The sequence below is a fragment of the Leuciscus leuciscus genome (assembly GCF_965113295.1).
Source record: "Leuciscus leuciscus genome assembly, chromosome: 17".
Lineage (NCBI taxonomy): Eukaryota > Metazoa > Chordata > Actinopteri > Cypriniformes > Leuciscidae > Leuciscus > Leuciscus leuciscus.
Genome location: NC_138741.1, coordinates 15,381,499 through 15,400,835, shown reverse-complemented (window position 1 = coordinate 15,400,835; position 19,337 = coordinate 15,381,499). Strand labels below are relative to the sequence as shown.

At 39.4% G+C, this 19,337-nt stretch overlaps 1 long non-coding RNA gene across 1 annotated transcript; it reads right to left on the bottom strand.

The window, feature by feature from the left end:
* Nucleotides 1–18,029: 18,029 nt before the first annotated feature.
* LOC309479567 lies at nucleotides 18,030–18,951 on the bottom strand. The gene is made up of 2 exons (XR_014199311.1): nucleotides 18,432–18,951; nucleotides 18,030–18,324 (listed from the first exon to the last, which is right to left on the bottom strand). It is a non-coding gene; the product is annotated as an uncharacterized lncRNA (long non-coding RNA).
* Between the last annotated feature and the right edge of the window lie 386 nt (nucleotides 18,952–19,337).

The window sequence follows — 19,337 nt, the reverse complement described above, 5'->3', positions numbered from 1 at the left end:
TTTTCTCGTTGTTCATCTGGCTGTTATAACTCAGGGACAGCAGTCAAACTAAATCTAAAGTAAATGATTTAAGGGTCAAGAGCCCAACTAAAACAAACACTGATCACCATAATGGTGACTTAAATGACGGTTTTCTCCTTCATTGATTCTGCTTGTTAACATCAGGTGTCTTCACTGTTGGCAATATAAAGATAAAAAAAAAAAAAAAAAAAAATTTACTCATTTTAAATGGTTAACTTTTAAGGAATTAATTTTATTAATTATTACTCAATTCTAATTTGTTAAATTTAATAAATATTATTGCTTGTAATCTTCTGCCACAATTTGATTGATTAGATATAGCGTATTCATTTTTACAGTGAGATTTGGGAGACACCTACACGAGATTCAAGGCTTTGTGATTGTAGGGCAAACCAGCTATTTCTTGTGACACTGTCCTGTGCTGGCATTGTCCTGCTACTGTTAGGAAAAGCCATTTTTGAAAGCTAGAGACACATAATATAGACGGTGAAAGGAAATACGGATATGGCTTAATTGGGGTGATTTCAGTGAGTGTGTGAGAGAGGATGTGTGTTGTTCGCTGTTCTCCTCTCTGGATAGTCTCTTTTGATCAAATTGATGCAGAAAGAGACAGAGCAACACTTGACTTCAGCCTCCTTTGAAGAAGAGATGGATGGAGAGAAAAAAAGTACAAGAATGATGGTCAAGAGAAAAGGGTGGAACATATTGCCTTCAGTCAGCACATAAGTGCATGCTGGGAAAATAAAGAGCGATATTCTTCTATTCACTTTTTTGCCTTCTGATTGTCACTTTTGAGTAAGGCTGTTTCTCAACACACGTGAAAGCTGAACGTAATTTTTTCGGCACTTGTATTACGAGGACACATCATTCACAATGCCAGTGTAAGCAGAGTGTGGTAAAAAACATGTTCAAAATGTTTTGCAATATTGGCATTTATAAAGCCACATATAATAATATTTAGAGTTCTTTTGAATGAATCAACAACATACAGTGCGACCACTGTAGTTCGATTCACAATAAATAAATAAAACTCTTACAAAAAAAAAACAGAACAAATGACTGTTATGAGAAGGTTTGTTTTGATGGTTCAAAGAAACTCATAATGCAACAAAAGGACAAGTTACTGGTTTAAATCAGTCTGACGAAGGATTTGCTGAACCGTATTCCCCAGAGCTGTTATGAATCAACATCTGACTCACTGAACTCCAAGTTATCATTATTCTTGCTATTTACACAAGAAAAATGACATCACTGAAAAAAATCTTATAATATAGCCAGAAGATTGAACTGAGGTATGGAAATCTGTTCATTTTCCCCAGGACTTTTCTAGTTCAAGATAACAAGCTGGTATTATCAGTCTCATGATGGTAAGTTCTCTCATGGTGCAGTGCTTAATTTAACTAGTTTATCTCTCAAGATTTGAAATGGTAATGTATCAAATTATGTCCGTAATTTTGCTGAAATGTCAATTTTGTCACTGAATGTTTTTTTGCCATATTATAATGGAACAATTTAAGTCATTATTTAGTTGAATAATGAAGGCCTAATGGAGTTTTTTTTTTTTTTTTTTTTTTTTTTTTGCGTGGGGGATGCTACCACCTCCCTGCCTATCTACAATTTCTCATTCTTGATTCTCTGTTTTTTCCCACCCTTTGCTTGTGTTGTTTTCTTGTTTTTCTCTTTGTTCTGTAAAATATGTGCTATAAAGAGAATTAATCTGCAAAATGACTGTCTCATAAAAGTGTCCTGCAGCATGCTTTGCCGGCAGCTGAAGCCATTTCAACAGACTGAGTCAATTCTGAATGAAATGGTTCATGGAATCACTGTAAGACAGACAACATCAGGGTAATAGAATAGCATTGTTTTTTGTTTCAAGGTTAATATCATGCATAATTAAAATTCCAATTATCTGTCTGGAGGGTTATTCTGAGCTATCTCATGAATATCAAACCATACAGAGAGCATAGAGTGTTTGTGGAGTTATAGAAAGATCCTACAGTGCATTTGGTCTCTATTAAAAGGTCAAGGTGTTCTGAACTTATCGCTCTGAGAAAAGGCAGTGGACAGGTGTGAAAATAACTGGAGGTCTACAGAGAAGGGACAGATGGAATGTGCAATGTTTTGTGTTGTGTCTTAGATGCATAACTAGTGAACTGACCTTTGCATTTAGTCTTTTAAGTTTATGAACTGATCAAGAATATTAGGACTAACTTCAGATGGTGGTAATTTAGATTGGCTTTGAGGCTGTCTGTCTCTGTCAGACTCGGCCTCCCAGTTTAGTCTGGATATTTTGTTTCTGTAAAGTGCATGGCAGGAGTGTGCAGAGAGTTCCTCGGAGGCAGAGGCTCAAATGTAAAAAGGGGTACTATAATTCCGACTGCATGTACACTCACCAGCCTCTTTACCTGATAGAACCGGGTTGGACCCCCTTTTGCCTTCAGAACTGCATTAATTCTTTGTGGCATAGATTCAACAAGGTGCTAATAACATTTCTCAGAGATTTTGGTCCATATTGACATAAAAAAGCATCGTGCAGTTGCTGCAGATTTGTCGGTGAATCTCCCTTTCCACCACTTTCCAAAGGTACTCATTGTCAACGAATTTTACGAGGTGGCTAATTCGTATGAATTCATACGAATGACCTACCCCTGACCTACCCAGTGGCCTACCCATCACTGGGGTTTAGACAAATCGTACGAATTCGTAGGAATTGGTCGTGAGATAGCGTTGGTTATCCTGCTGGAAGTAGCCTTCAGAAGATGGCCATAAAGAGATGGACATGGTCAGCAACAATACTCAGGTAGGCTGTGGCCTTTAAAAGATGCTCAATTGATACTAAAGCCCAAAGTGTGCCAAGAAAATATTCCCCACACCATTACACTACCAGCCTGAACCAATGATAGGCTACAAGGAAGGATTGATCCAATGCTTTCATGTTGTTTACGCCAAATTCTGACCCTACCATCTGAATGTCACAGCAGTATTTGAGACTCATCAGACCACGCAACGTTTTTCCAATCTTCTCTGGTCCAATTTTGGTGAGTCGTGAATTGGAGCCTCAGTTTCCTGTTCTAGACAGGAGTGGCACCGGTGTGGTCTTCTGTTGCTATAGCCCATCTGCTTCAAGGTTCGACATGTTGTGTGTTCAGAGATGCTCTTTTGCATACCTCACATACTTGTAACGAATGGTTATTTTAGATACTGTTGACTTTTTATCAGCTTGAACCAGTCTGGCCATTCTCCTCTGACTTCTAGCATCAACAAGGCATTTTCGCCCACAGAACTGCTGCTCACTGGATGTTTCTCTTTTTCAGACCATTCTCTGTAAACCCTTGAGATGGTTGTGCGTGAAAATCCCAGTAGATCAGCAGTTTCTGAAATATTCAGACCAGCCTGTCTGGCACCAACAACCATGCCACATTCAAAGTCACTTAAATCATCTTGCTTCCCCATTCTGATGCTCAGTTTCATCTTCAAACTTAAGCAGATCATTTTGACCATGTCTACATGCCTAAATGCATTGGCTGATTAGATGCGTATTTGCGTAAACGAGCAGTTGAACAAAGTGGCTAGTAAGGGTATAAAATATGTAGGCTATTTTGCATCACAATTTTGCATGTCCTTGACCTAACAGCCTACATTTCACATTATAGGCCTGTAGATGGCACTTGGACTTTAACCAAGTATGATAACTATGATATCGATATGCAGTACATAAGAATAAAATGAACACTACTTACCATCAATGTGACTTCTGGTGCTGCATAGTTTTGCGGAGTGCTTTTTAGTAAATTCACATCCAATTTTTCAATGACCCAATTCTTCAGTAAAATGAGACAATCCGCAGATCCAGATCACTCCACAAATGCAAATTCTTCTGTCCATTCAGACTGTAAAGAATGACACTCATGTTTATTTTTCTTTAAGCTATTTCACCTTTGTTAAACAAATGAAAACAGACAGTGGCTATGTAGTCGACGCCACGCTGAGACTGACGAATAGAAATCTCGATAGAGAGGCCAATCTACTTTGATGAAACTAAACGAGCCAATGCACATTGGTGTGCAATCATTTGCATCAGCTGTTCAGCCACACAGCGCGGGTATATAATGAGTTGTCGAGCTTCGGAGCCGAGCACTTCGATGCTATTATCTACAAAAAAGAGTGTAAACAGACGAGTTCTGAACAGGAGGATCTCTCGTGGCTGGTCTGGGCGATACAGCACGGTAGTGGGGTCGACTTTTCTCTCTCTCTCTCTGTCTCTCTCTGTCTTTTGTTGCTTTTAAACTGAGCAAAAACAAAGGGGCTGTTTTCACAGCTGGTAAGGTGCGCCGTGAGAGTGCTGAAAGATCACCAGCGAGAGAGACAGCGCACGACATTCCTGTTCGTGTTCGCTGTGACCGTTCCCCTGCGTGCTTCAGCATAAAGAGAGCAGTCCCCTAAAAGAGCTTACAAGGGTGGAGCGCGTCTTTTTAAAGATGTCACTTTACCTGTGTGTTTCTGGATGCGGTCGTTACCTGGGATCGCGGGATGGTCACGAGCGCTGCATCGCGTGTCTGGGCATTGAACACGCTGAGGCAGCATTCGTGGATGAGTCATGTACCCATTGTGGGAGGATGACCATCTCGGAGCTAAGGTCGAGACTCTCATTCCTGCAAAGGGGTGGAGTCCATGCACCTCTGCCGCAATCTAACCCTCCTCCGAGGGTTACTTCAGGCAGTGGTACGGATAACCTGAGGATCACGGTGAGCGCATTTCCTTCGGCGAACCAACCCCCTAGGAACCCTCATCCCTCCCACACTCCGCAGCCAGTAGAGCCGCCAACAGTACGTGCTGGACCATCCACGAGGTGTGTACCAGTGTACCAAGCAGAGGATGGCCTACTGGATAGTGCCCTGCCAGCTCAGGTTGCATGCTCACTCTACGAGAGGCGTGGCATCCTCCTGGGCACAGACATGTGGCACCTCGCTAACAGATATCTGTTGAGCTGCAGGCTGGGCGACACCTAACACGTTCGCTAGATATTATAGCCTACGTGTAGAGCCGGTCCCCTCCCGTGTTCTCACCCTAAACGGGTGGAAGCACTGAGAGGCCTGGTTCTATCGGCTTGCTGCACCCTACTGTGCACCCTTTATTACTCCAGAGTGAAAAACCTGTTGAGTCCTCCAACATCCTCGGCCCGGACGTGGTGGAGCGTCCGGTGCCAGGTCTTTATCCGCTGAATCCTTGAGAACCGGGTCTAGGCTGGGTCCCATATGTGTGACCCTACGGGGATCCCATATGTGTAACTCTTCCACGGCTACTCCTAAACAGAAGCCTGTGTCTTTCCCTTGGGCTAAGTCACCCAGTATTCATATTCAATACAAACTTTGGGTTAGTCCATATGTATATCTCAACATAACTCCTTCTGGGAAGAACATGGGTTCCGCAGCGTTCTCCTTCCAAATAGAAGGGCACACTTCCCCAGTGTTATCCAATAATCTCACTGTATGGGTTATCACGGGAACAACAGTGACAGATATACTCTGTGTAAGCCCTCTTCTATCGTCCTTCCTGGCAAGAAGGGGCAAGAGGCTTGCACAGGGCGCTGAATGGGGTCAGCAGCTGTGGCCCTTTGGTAGGGATTCCTACTCGTCGGTCTCGACGTGGTGTCGACTGATCGACTGAAGAGGAACGTCTAGGTTACATATGGTTACCATCGTTCCCTGAAGGAGGGAACGGAGACGCCAAGTCCCGTCTCCACATCTGCTGCGGCCCGCTGGGGCTGCCAGCTTATCGGCTCCTCAGCAAAATTTTTGGGTGCAATCGCACCTGCAGCTCATTATATACCCACGCTGCGTGGCTGAACAGCTGATGCAAATGATTGCAATCAACAAGCAGCAATCGACTCAATCGACAAGCAACGCTTCACCTGGGTAACGCTGAAGATGATGTTTCATTTCATGGTATTGATTCAATGCATTGAACAGTGCTGATGCCAGTCATGGAAAATCCCCTTAAACGCTGAAAGGATACTATGACAAAGATATCGCTTTCATCTTCTGACAACTAATGGCAAACTGATTTTTTCAAGAATATATGACGACCTGAAGATTGTCAGATACAGGTAATCACACACAATGAGCTGCATCACTGCTGTTGTGATGTGAAAACTATGATGGCCACCTTGACCTCTAAACTAAGTCACATGTTAACCAATTAAATAAAACCAAAATTAAACAACTACTTAAATAGTCAGAACACAGATCGAGTCTTATGCCAAATTTAGACCGCAAAGGTGGCACAGAAGTGCTTCTGAGCTGGCTCAGGTATCTGATATCAGGTATCTGCACACACTGTTTAATGTTGCTCAGAGGTGGCATAAATGCATTTAAACTGCAATTTTAATTATATACTTTGATACTAGAGGCTGAGGTGGGTCAGACCAGGCATAATTTGGTCTGTCTTTTATGCAGCATTATTTCTTTGCACAGAATTTTGAGCAGGCCTTAACTCATCTGTGTAAAGAAGCCTGTAAAATGTAATTATCGACCAATACCGTTCTGGGGCCTTTTGTGCCACATCATGATTAGTTGGTGTACATGACAAACGGGCATTGATAAATATGAGAGAGCCATATGGTTTGTGGTTCTCGATCGCTTTTGTAAATAGACTGTCTGGTCACAGTTATGAATATGCAACTACTGACATAAACTCCTTGTATTTTATTTTTACAGAGAGCAAAAAAAAAAGTGAATAGTGGTCAGCAAGCAAGCAGTGTCAGAATGCCAGCAAAACTACAACAACGCTTTATGGCAACAATGTTTCAGACTGTCTGACAGCATATTAAAATATACAGGAATGTTCAGACTTTTGAGCGATTTTACTGTTTTGTACACGTCTTTTTAATTATAATTAAAATGCATTTTGCTTTATTGACCACAATATTACTGTTGATCTTTGTTGAGAGAGGCACTAATGATTTTTTTATTTATTAAAAAGGGCAGGGGCTTGAGCCCGCAGCCACTGATAGATAGTAGGCATAAAAAATTGACAATAGGATTTTAATATTCAATACAAGAATCAATCAAATGAAGTTTTACGCATTGCATTTATGGTGAAATCCTGTATGATGAAATGGATTACAGGTGTGCAAGGGAGAGAAAGAGAGAAAATAGACAGAAAGAGAGGCAGGGAGTAATTGCGAGCCACTTAAACACAGTAGAAGCTGATGATGAAAGCAAATCTAGACTGACAAGCCTGTGCCTGGTTCAGAGTACCAAATACTCTGAGCACACAATAGAATCCTGATTGAGACAGAGAGAAGGGAAGCGAGAAACAGATGAAATGATGGAAAGAAACAGAAAAAGAGAGTGTGACAGAAAGAAAGCTGTATGTTTAGGAGAGAGGGGGCCAGTGAAGTGAAGTGGCAGTGAAGCTGTAATTAAGTGAGCAGTTCCTGCAGCAGGGAAAATGCTAATTCCTCTCTCGCGGTTGCTCCTGATTAATCATCTAAAGCAGCTCCTGAAGAGAAGAATAAAATCTCTCTGAGTTCGTCTATATCGGCTTTATTTTGAAAGTGCGGGAGGAGAATTTTATGTATGCATGCATGTGTTTTTAAAAATAGATTGTTAATTTTTACACAAAGTACCGGTATGTGCCTTTAAATTAAGTTACCTACTATTGTTTTACGTTGTCAGTCTCACCCAGAGGTTGTGTTAACCTAAAATGTTCTATTTTAGTGATCTATTGTATCTAGTAACTGTAATTCTCACCCCTGTCCACTTGTTGGCGAGCTATCAAGTTAATGGTCAACGAATGGCTTTTCTGAGTTATGTGACATTGTTTACAAGTTGTTTTATTTACATCTTTCTGTGGTTGAAAGTTGAAACACTGATTGAGCGATTCAATTTGACATGATACAGATTTCGATAAGTTAGACTGTATCTTTCAACATATTTTCTGATGTTCATTCATGTTTATTTTGTTCTGTAGGCTAACGTAGTAAATAGGAAGGGATGAATGCATTCACTCACACTTCGCTTCACTTGAACTGAGGCGCTACAGTGATCTCTCACGTCACATTAAAAAGCGCCAAAACAGTATTTATTTTTATAATTTTGTAAAAAAAAATGGATCGAATTTGAAAGCTGAGACTTGTTTCATATCAAATGTACACTCTAAACAAAAATGGTGCTAAATAGCACTAAAAGTGGTTCATTGGCTTGTAATCATAGGGGAACCACATACCCCTTTTCCACCAAGGCAGAGCTGGTGCTGGTTCGGAGCCAGAGCCTAGTTTCAAATCGGTTCTTTGTTTTTCCACCGCCAAAGCACCAGCTCCGAACCAGTAAAACTGGTTCTTAAGTAGCACCAAATCTACCCCTTTTCCACCAACAAGAACCGGGTGCTGGTTCAGAGCTAGAGCTATTGCTATTGCTCTGAACCAGCACCCGGTTCTTGTTGGTGGAAAAGGGGTATTTAAGTGCCATATAGCACCTACCTTTGTCAAATGGTGCTATGTAGAACCATAAGAGGTGCCATATAGCACCTTAACCACCCCAAAGAACCGCTAAAGAACCGTTGAAGAACCAAACTGGGCTTAACAGGTTCTTTAAATGGTAGTGGTGCTATATAGCACCTTAACCACCACAAAGAACCCCTGAAGAACCGCTGAAGAACCATTTTTTTTTAGTGTGTAACAAAGCACAAAGCTTACTGCGATTTTTTGGACAAACATTCATGATGAAACCTGAAAAATGACGCACAGACTCTGTTCAACTTACTCTTAATAAATGAATAAATGTATAATCTAGCCTATATGCGTGTCCTGTAAGTTTGTGAATAAAAATGAAAATGCGGAAGTCTAACGAGACCTCTGGTCTCACCATTAGTTGACTGAGACTATGCATTTTTTTAAGTTGTACATTCGCACACTTATTAAAGCATCATAGGTACATTTATTTACCTGTATTTAAACTGGAATCACAAACTTCAAAAACGTTAGTGTCTTTTCCACAGCCGGGCCAAACCGTTCTCATTGCTTAACCGTTTCATTCCATGCCGATCCGGCCCAGCCGGTGTTCTGACGATTTGTGCAACTCGCTCAGATTGTGCTTCCTCCTATTAAAACAGATATAGGTAGCACGAATCGATAGCGAAAAATTATACCTATCAGATTTTTGCTACCAGCATCATATTCATGTGGTTTGAGGCTTTTTTAAAACATCCATACCTCAACCAAAAAACCTACCTGTCCATACCTACCCCTACCCTAAACCTATACCCTTAAAACAATGCAAATATATTGTAGGAGCGAATCATTAAGCATTGCTTTGACTTGTGCACCTTAAACTCAATGTGAATCCCCATTTGCAATTTATTGTACTTCCTTTAACTGACCTTTTTTTTTTTTTGTTAAACAGGAAATTAGAGCAAGTTATAGATTTTGGATTGCAAAATAGCTCCAGTGAAATGTATTAAGAAAGTAAATAGGGTCTATTGCATGTTGATACTTTTACTTCTTCCAAGTCCCAGCATGAGGAAGAAAGAGGTTGTCAATTGTATTTGTCTGTAAATAAATGAATTACTAAAGACTACTTAATTTCATAATATATTAGAAATAAAGTGGGCTATTTAATCACTGTTAGTTTGGCAGTGATTTCACATTTCATAATCTAGCACTGAATTCAGTATTTGCATTTCATTTATTGATGGTACCAATGCACTAATTTTCTTCCTTCTAAAGTTGTAGTGAAATTGCTGTCTTAAATCCTCCTTTCGAAGTATAGTGATATGCTACTGTGCCCATTCAACCTGATCTGTTCATTTAGAACCCCACATTAGAGTGTTGCAATGGGTTATCAAATGCTTTTATGTGTATTTGTTTACTCTAACATCATATGCTTTTAATTCTGTAGTCACATATCATATTCTCTCAGAGGGATTTATTTTAAAGAAGACAGTGTTTACCTGATATTTTATATACCTTTAGGTCAATCTCTCTGTTGGCCTATTTACATAGGCGGGGGTCTACTCTCCTCTCAGGTACCATCTGGCCCAGAACAGAGACAGAGCTGGCATAACCCTGTTGACCCATGTAAACACACACTTATGAGAACACACATACACTTACACTGATCCACCCACACCCACCAGCAGGTAGGAACAGTGCTGCTGGGCCATCTGCTTTCCCCTCCATCCAGCAAATCTCCAAAGATCCTCTGCTTTCTATCTCTCTCCTTCACTCTTACTCAATTTATTTATTCTAATTCTATTTTCACACTCGTTACATCAACAAATTCCCAGAGCTGCACATATGAAATCTAAATGAGATATATTTTTACCGTCTACAAATGAAGTATTTCCATTAGGATCATGTATGCTGTTGTACAACTGAGAATTTGATCATCATACTGTAGCCATTGACCACTTTAGCCAATTTTTACGTCACCACTTCATGACAAAGCTCACAGGAGAGATGTATCTAGAGGAAGCATCTCCAGTTGCTATCATTTTGTCATTTTTAATGTTGTGTTTGTCATCAGCTTGCTATCTGTTCCACTGAAATCACAAAAACAAAATGCAAACAAAACCATTCACAAGGATTTCCAGTTATACGCCTATTGACATAATTGCAATTTTTACAAAACTTTAAGGTGGATTAGAACCCACAGAATTCCCTTATACACAAAGCAAAACTTATTATTGATATTTTAGTTCATGCATTCACCCATTGACGTACAGAATCCCTGACAGCATTGATTAAGTTTTTAAATAAAATGTCAGAAGTACAGTTGAGCACTTGGATTGATCAACAATAATTTCAAATCACTGTGTAATGTAAGTTAGTTTTATGTTGAATGAAATAGCCAATAAGTGTGCTACTGAAATAGTTGTTTAAATGCTATAATATTATTGTTTATATTTTAGGGGAGGGTTTGTTTAATGGATTTCCAGATCAATGAAGATTTTACTTGTTTCTACTAATTCAACTGATTGCATTTTAATGTAAATCGCTTTCCGGGACCGAAAAGGGCATAAATATATATATATGTGTGTGTGTGTGTATAGGGCATATATTATAAAAGCATAAACCAAATAATATTAAAGCATTTGTGTCCTATCAAGCGCATCTGTAACTACCAGCATCTATGCGTACCTCACTCCATCATCAATTTCAACTTGTCCTAGCGCCACTGTCCCCAACGCTTTAAAAACAAAGTGATGCCCATGTTCTACACCTCCACCCAGCAATGCAGTACTCCTTTTCTTCTCTACAAGCTCACCATCCATTCAGTTCTTTTGTCTATGGCTTAAGGCCTGCAGCTGAGGCCTGCACTTCAGTGAATTCTTGTAATTGAGTTTTTAAGTAATTAAAGGGGAGCTAATGCATCTTAAACGCCTTTAAATTAGGAATAGTGATTATATACACCCACTTTACACAGGCTGGCGGCAAGAGCAGTTCAGATGCCTCTATATGTTAGCAGTTCTACCTGCTAAGGTGGCAGCATGCGTTTGTGTGACTGTGAGCCCATCCATTTTGATTTATTTTTCTTGTCAAGTAGGTTAGACAAGTGTAAAGTTTCCCCATCAGCACAGAAAACAGCAGAATGAGGTGATAAAAAGATGGTAACCTTTCTGTTGCCCTTTGTAAACACCAGGGATCAGAAGGAAGGCCCTCTGAGGAACATTGAGGAACATTTAAGAAAACTGCAAAAGACTGTAAATGTGAACAGCCTAGAAAAAAGTAGAGGATATTTGACATTGTTCCAAGTAAAACCATCATTTGGAATCACTCAGAAATGTACAAATCTTGGACAAAGACAGCAAGCACCTTTAATCTGCAACTTTATACCTCTGGAAATAGGAAACAGAACCCTTGAATCTCTAGATCCCCTGACCTCCACCCTAAAAGCTTCAATCTTAAGCCTTGCACATCTCAGAGGAATCTTTATTTCCTTATACCTTCTCCTTGTCTTTTTTCTTTTCTAAATTAATCGTTCAGTCTCGCTTTACATGCATAATTCTTCCTGAACAAACGCTTCAGAATCCTCCCAAAAAGCATTAGTTTTTTTACAGCGACTTTCTACTGTAAAATACTGTCTTTTACTCCAAAGGAACTTCTGTCTCAGAAGTCTGGTGTCCTGTGGTGCACTGCGCTCAGCTGAATGTAGTTTTTAAAGCTTTTTATAGTGTTGGAGACAGAAACTGGTTCAGATGGAATATATTTTCCATGAGTTGCATCAGGAGAGTCAGCATGTTCTCTATCAGGCATTGGCAGCCTCTGCATGTTTACTGTCAGCTAGCATCATTAATACATCTTTGTCATCTGGTTCTTCTGTTTACCTTATTTTTGCGGTGTTGGTTTCGTTTATGACTTTTTAATCTTCAGTATTGCCTTCTTTGTTTTCTTAAACTGTGTGCACGTGCTCCTCTGTCAGTGTGTTTCTTTTTCCTTGTTAAGGTGATTCATGTATTGCTAAGGGATCTCTAAGCCCTCAGCTCTCTCTACAAAGCTTTTCAATTAGCCCTTAATTGCCTAATTACCTCTGGGCATCAATGAGCAATGGAGAGAAAGAAAAAAAGGGGGAAGAGGAAAGATGAGCGATCTAAAATAAATGTCAGTGTTTTAGTCAAGAGGTCAAGGCTTGCCTGTTTAGCATGGTCAAGTTAGCCCCTACTGGTAGATGTTGTAACTACACCACCCAGATGCAAAAAACATCTTCCTCTATTGACTGTCAATAAAATGTAGCAGTGCATTATTGTAATAATAATATTATAAATGACAATAATAAAAACGACAATTATAATAATATTACCAACCCTAACACAAGCACATCACAGCTGTTTACTCTGACAGACAAAATGCTTCCCCTGCACTTATTAAAATTAAGCCACTTAATATATCAACAAGTGCACTCTCATAAAAAAAGGTTCACAATGGTACAGATAATGATAACTCCACTCTATTGAGGGGTCGGAGGGACACAGGACACCATCAGAAGGAGAGGGTGTTGGAATAACTCCTCCCTATTGAAGGGTAGGAGGTCACTAGGAAGCCGGGAAGTTGCTACTATGTCTCGCGAACCGAAGCTCTCTGACTCCTCCATTCAGATACGAGAGCCCCAAATTTAGTGATTCAGAATACAATTTTAGCCTGTAGTTAAATACGATTGTTATATTTATTTCTTATACAAATGTTGTGATTATTGTTGTTGTGTAGTTACTATTATAATATAATGCATTATAAATGCCAAATTAGAACATATAATGTAATATATATCCACTGTGTTATCAAAAGGTGTGATGAAGTATGACACGGACATGAGGTTTTGTGCTAGAACAGAGTTTGCTTAGCCTGACTACGTCAGACTTCGTACTTCCGCTCAATTTCAGTTCGCTTCTGTACTCAGTCTGAGATGGCGACCTATCTCCCAGTTTTCCTCCGGCCTCAAAACAGCCGGCCAATCAACGAACAGAGGGCGGGCTGAGAGCCGTGACGTAGACGCTGATTGTACCGTGGATGCGTAGATTTACCTCATATAATCTGCAAGTCGTTCACAGCCACGTTCACTCCGGTATTTCGCTCGATGGTTTTGTTTTCGCATCATACATGTGTTTACAGTGGAAGTTCGATGCGGCTGAGCCAGCGCATAACACATGTTGCGTTGTGATTTTGTGTATTGTACTGACACAATTAAGGTATGCTGAAATTTTCTGTTGTAATACTAAGAGTTCGTTTTGGGGGGGGATATAGCTATAATGAAAGCTATAATGGCTTTATCCATGTATTGTAGACCTCCCTGGTTTTATTCCTTTGAACATAAGTTATTTTCTTCAGAACAGGAAAAATGCCACATGATGCATGTGGAACTTCAGACTAATTCTCTTTTTTTAAATCTCTTTCTCCCTCTCTCTACTCTGATCTCTAGAAATGTTACTCTCTTTCTCTTTCTTTGCCATCTCTCTCTCTCTCTCTCTCTCTCTCTCTCTCTCTCTCTCGCTCTCTCTCTCTCATGATCCCCCATCCCCCAGTCTCTCTCTCTCTCTCTATATCTCTCTCTGGAGGGCTCTGAGGAAAGCAGTGAAGCGCCACAGCGAGCTCCTGTCTGTCACAATCACACATGTTTCCCATTAATGTGACAAACACAGTTGACATCCAATTTCCCCCATGTGCGCCAGCTTCCCACAAAATGGATGATGAGACTGCAAAACCCCCGTTCATGATAAACAGCGGCATTCCTCTGCCTCAGGGGAGGAATCCACACAAGCAGCGCCATCAAACACATGAATGGCATCTCATCTCATACTAAGTGAACGACCAGGGCAGGTGCGAGGGGTGGGGGGGTGAACGGAGACATGCAGTTGTTATTTGCGGGGAACGGACGTGTCTGGCAGCGGAAGCAGAAGCCGAAACAGACACTGCAGCATGCGAGGTTCTGACAGGCCGTTTAACTGTGCCATCATGACCTCTTGTTACGGCTGTAACAAACAATGGTCCTCAGACTGACTGAACGAATGTTGACTCTGTCAGAGGAACTACCAGTGAAACTCTTTTGGCATTCTGGGATGCCACTGTCAATCTGTGCAGCCTCTCCCATGTCATTAGGATTTCATGACCTGCACAGCCTCAGCGATACCAATGGCCTGAGTCAGACAGACGTGTGTTATTTGCTGCCTGCTGCTGCCACCTAGTGGTGGATTTATCCCAGCAGGTTTCATTTCAGGAGAGAGGCTGCAGAGTGTGAAGTCCCGCTCCTCCTTTCTGAATGTAATTTGGGTGTAATGGGTGGAGCAAGAATATCCAACCACACCCTAACCCTATCCATAACTCCACCCATGACATCCAGAGAGGTGGAGCTGGATGTCATTTGGCTCTGCAGTGAGTGCCACTTGTTTCAGGACGGATGTTCAATGACAGCACAAATGCAGACACCCAGCAGCAAAGTGGCCATGATTATTCATTAGAATTGTAACTATTAAAGACAACAACAGGCCTTGTGAGCGAACCGCTGAGCTGCGCACAAAGTGAATGCGTAATGCGATTACTTTGTTATCTCTCCCAGTGGGAAATCAAACATTTACTTTGAACAACAAAACTTGGGTTTTTCATTATTCTCTGTCTTCATCTTACCCCAACACATCCGCCCCAATCGTGTAGATTTTCCTATTAGCATCAGATCAATAGTCTTCTTTAGTTTCCTCTATGTTACATTCCTGCTCTAAGTGAAACCGTAGTAAATCTGAGTGAAATTAAATTTACTAATTGGTTTCCGAGGGACAAAGGAAACAAAAGTAAATTGATTGCTGTAATAAGTCTTTTAGTAAAAGCACTTTCAGTTCAACTGTTCGGTGGGACGAATTAATTTGTCTTGCTTTCTTTCTGCGCTTTCCTTTTTCTTGCCTGTCTCGTTTCATATTTTCACTGTTTTACTGTTCTCAATATCTGCAGGAGGATGAATTTCTGCAGTGCTCTATTGAAGAACACTAGGACCTGGAGGCAGCAGGTGAGTATAATTCTAGATTAATATTGCTGCTTAATAACCTAGTATGTGAGCGCTTAAATGCTTTAGTTCTAGTGTACTGGTTATTTATTACATTATGTTTATTCTGCAAGTTGATTTCATACTTTTTTATAATTTTTATATATTTTATTTTACTGGCTTTAATGTGGTTAAATGATTTATTAAAGGAATATATTTAATATTCATACTTATTTAATATTCATACATGTCAGTCAATCTATAGACATCAGTCTCAGTTTTGTATTCTATCTGACCTTATATATGTTATTAATAGAAACATTTTGTGAGAAATGTCTTCTTTTTTTACTACTACCATTAAAAAGTTTGGGGTCAGTAATAAAGAAATTTATATTTTTTTCAGCAAGTGCACATTCATTTGATCAAAAATGGCAGTAAAGATATTTATAATGTTGCAAAATATTTCGATTTCAAATAAATGCTGCTCATTTAAACGTTCGATTCATCAAATAATCCTGGAAACATTTTTATTATGTATTCTACAAATATTTTAAGCAGCACTACTGTTTTCAACATTGACGAAAAGAAGAAATGTTTCTTAAGCAGCAAATCAGCATATTAGAATGATTTCTGAAGAATCATGTGACTGTCATGTTACAATGAAGTATTTAATGGAGATTTTAATATATTTTATTAAAAAAATTTTTTTTATTACTATTTCACAATATAAATTTTGCACAGATGCAAAGATGCACAGATGTTTGTTCACAATAAGATCTATAACATGCATTTAGATAGGGTGAATTTTCATTTCAAGCCACATTTGAGTAAATAATTTAGGTAAATAATGTATTTTTAATTTGTATGTTCATTGCTAGAAAAATCATAAATAACACAATTAGTTAGCAAATTGTAGTAACAGGCATAACATTGGTAAGTACACTATTCCATTGTTCCACATGCAGCATATGCTCTATTGTGTGAAAATATATGAGAATAAATTGCTAACAGGTGAGGACAATTGAACTAGATGAGTGTTTCAGAGTCCTATAAGTTGGGTGAGGGCTCCCTCTACTGATGGGGAGAGAATTGTAAAACCCACATATGTGACCCTGGACCACAAAACCAGTCACAAGGGTCCATTTTTGGAAATTGAGATGTATACATAATATGAAAGCTGAATAAATAAGCTTTCCATGAATGTATTTAAAATATGGTAAGGGCCACATTTGGCCGAGATACAACTATTTGAAAATCTGGAATCTGAGGGTGCAAAAAAATCGTAACATTGAGAAAATCGCCTTTAAAGTTGTCCATTTATGTTTGCGATTGTGCTGCATTCACTCACAAAAATAATTGTTTTATATATTTACGGAAGGAAATTTACTAAATATTTTCATGGAACATGATATCCTAATGATTTTTGGCATAAAAGAAAAATCGATCATTTTGACCCATATAATGTATTGTTGGCTATTGCCACAAATATACCTGTGCGACTTATGACTGGTTTTGTGGTCCAGGGTCACATATGTTGAAGGATTAGTTCACCCAAAAATGAAAATTCTGTCATAAATGATTCACCCTCATGTCGTTCCAAACCCGTAAGACCAACGTTCCCGTTCGGAACACAAATTAAGATATTTTTGATGAAATACGATGGCTCAGGAGGGGTTCCATTGACAGCTGTTTAATTTACACTTTGAAGGCCCAGAAAGGTAGGAAAGACATCGTTAAAATAGTCCATGTGACAACAGTGGTTGAACCTTAATATTATGAAGTGACGAGAATACTTTTTGTGCGGCAAAAAAAACTAAATAACGACTTTATTCAACAATTTCTTCTCTTCCGTATCATTCTCCGACTCGCGTTCACGAGAGCACCACGAGAGCATACGCGTGTGTGGTTATGACACAGGAGTAGTGTTGCTTTCGTCAACGAAAATTATGACTAAATATCGTCGTCAACGAACCTTTATCATGTGACGAAAACGAGACAAGACGCAACGTAAATGCTGGTCGTGTGACGATAACTATAATTAAATGTATAATAAAATATTGTTGACAAATAAAAAAGAGACTAAATGTGGTTTACAAAATAAAAACTATGCTAAAATGTCTCTTCATTTTCGTTGACCAAAACGAGACGAGACGAGACGAAATGTTATGACGCTATTTCGTCTCGTTTAGTCGCATTATTATTATTTTGCAGTATTTCTGTTTCCCGTGTCTCACTTCAGAGGCTGCATCAGGTCGCAGGCGACGTCACTTCCTCAAGCCCCACTCGCGGCATTATTTAGAAGATGCAGCTGCGCTGAGTTAGCGTAAACGACAACAAACAAAGTTATAAGTCTGACGCCTGTTTCACACATACTCCGTGTGCAGTGTGTATGCGGTGCAGGACCAGCACGCACTATAGTGCTTTCACATATGCTGCGTTTGCAGTGCGTAACTTATCCACGGCTGTACCACAAACACATACTCACTATTTTTATTTCAAATCCAGAAGTTATCAGCTACATTTAAAAAAAAAAAAAAAAAAAAAAAATTTTGTTAGCATTGCAATTCTCTTTGTACACATATACACTCTTTAATAGACGTAATTCACTTTTAAGCACAATTTAAACAACGTATTATTCAATGCACTACTTCTATATAGATTTATAAGCAAGTGGTAAAATATTTAGCCATGTAGTTATTATTTATTAAATTAAATTAAAACTTAAAATTGACAAAAACAGCCAACTCTCATGCCTTTTCTTTTGCATTTAAATTTTAATACAATAAATCTTGGATGTCACAAAGAATTTGTTTTTCAACCTCCACGAATGAGACGAGTGCTACTTTTCTGTTCGCTATTTTTCCATAGTGGTACACTATATTGACTGGGTTAAATAGAATTGCATTACTAAAAAGAGACTAAAATACAATTTTCATTGACTAAAACTAGACTAAATGTCATCAGTTTTCGTCGACTAAAACTAGACGAAAATAGTCATGGATAATTCTGGCTAAAATAAGACTAAAATGCTCAGACTTTTAGTCGACTGAAACTTGACTAGACTAAAAAGAGTATGAACGTGACTAAAACTAATAAAAACTAAAATGACAGCTTGACACAAAGACTAGACTAAAACAAAAATTAAAACAGGCCGCCAAAAACAACACTACACAGGAGCTGGCGTTGACATATGACCCGGAAACGCAGGGCTGTGTTTACAAGCAGAGGAAGACCGTAGACGTACACTCAACATAAAACAGGTCATAACTATGTCTACAGATTTCGACACAGGATGAATTGCATTTTTTTGTACAACCTTACTCTAACCAGAATATACAGAGAACAAACTAAAAGAGATAGAAGAGGCTGCAACACAACCACAGCCACAAGCTTCTGAAAGATAAAGAGCAATCAAGAAGTGGCGGTGTAGATGTCATCAGTGCCCAGTGATGCCCACTGAACAGGAGGTGTGCTGCATCGATTGTGATATTATCATGCCACATCTTGAAAGCCACATTCAGAAGATGTGTATCGACACATGTATCCCACGCATACGTCGTGGTGCTCTTGTGAACGCGCGTTAAAAATGTATTAATTTTGGGTTTGGAACGACATGAGGGTGAGGGTAATTTATGATGGAATTTTCATTTTTGGGTGAACTATCCCTTTAAAGTTTAAAGGTTGCAGTATTTACACTTTGAGATCGGTGCGGCTCCGAAGTTCTTCCAAGCAGATTCAATCACTCTCAGCACACATCACATATACAGATAATTTGTAGAACCATCAAGATAATCAGGACTTTACCTAGGATTGTCGGAAAGGGAGAATTGGACCCAAAATCAGCCCAGTTAT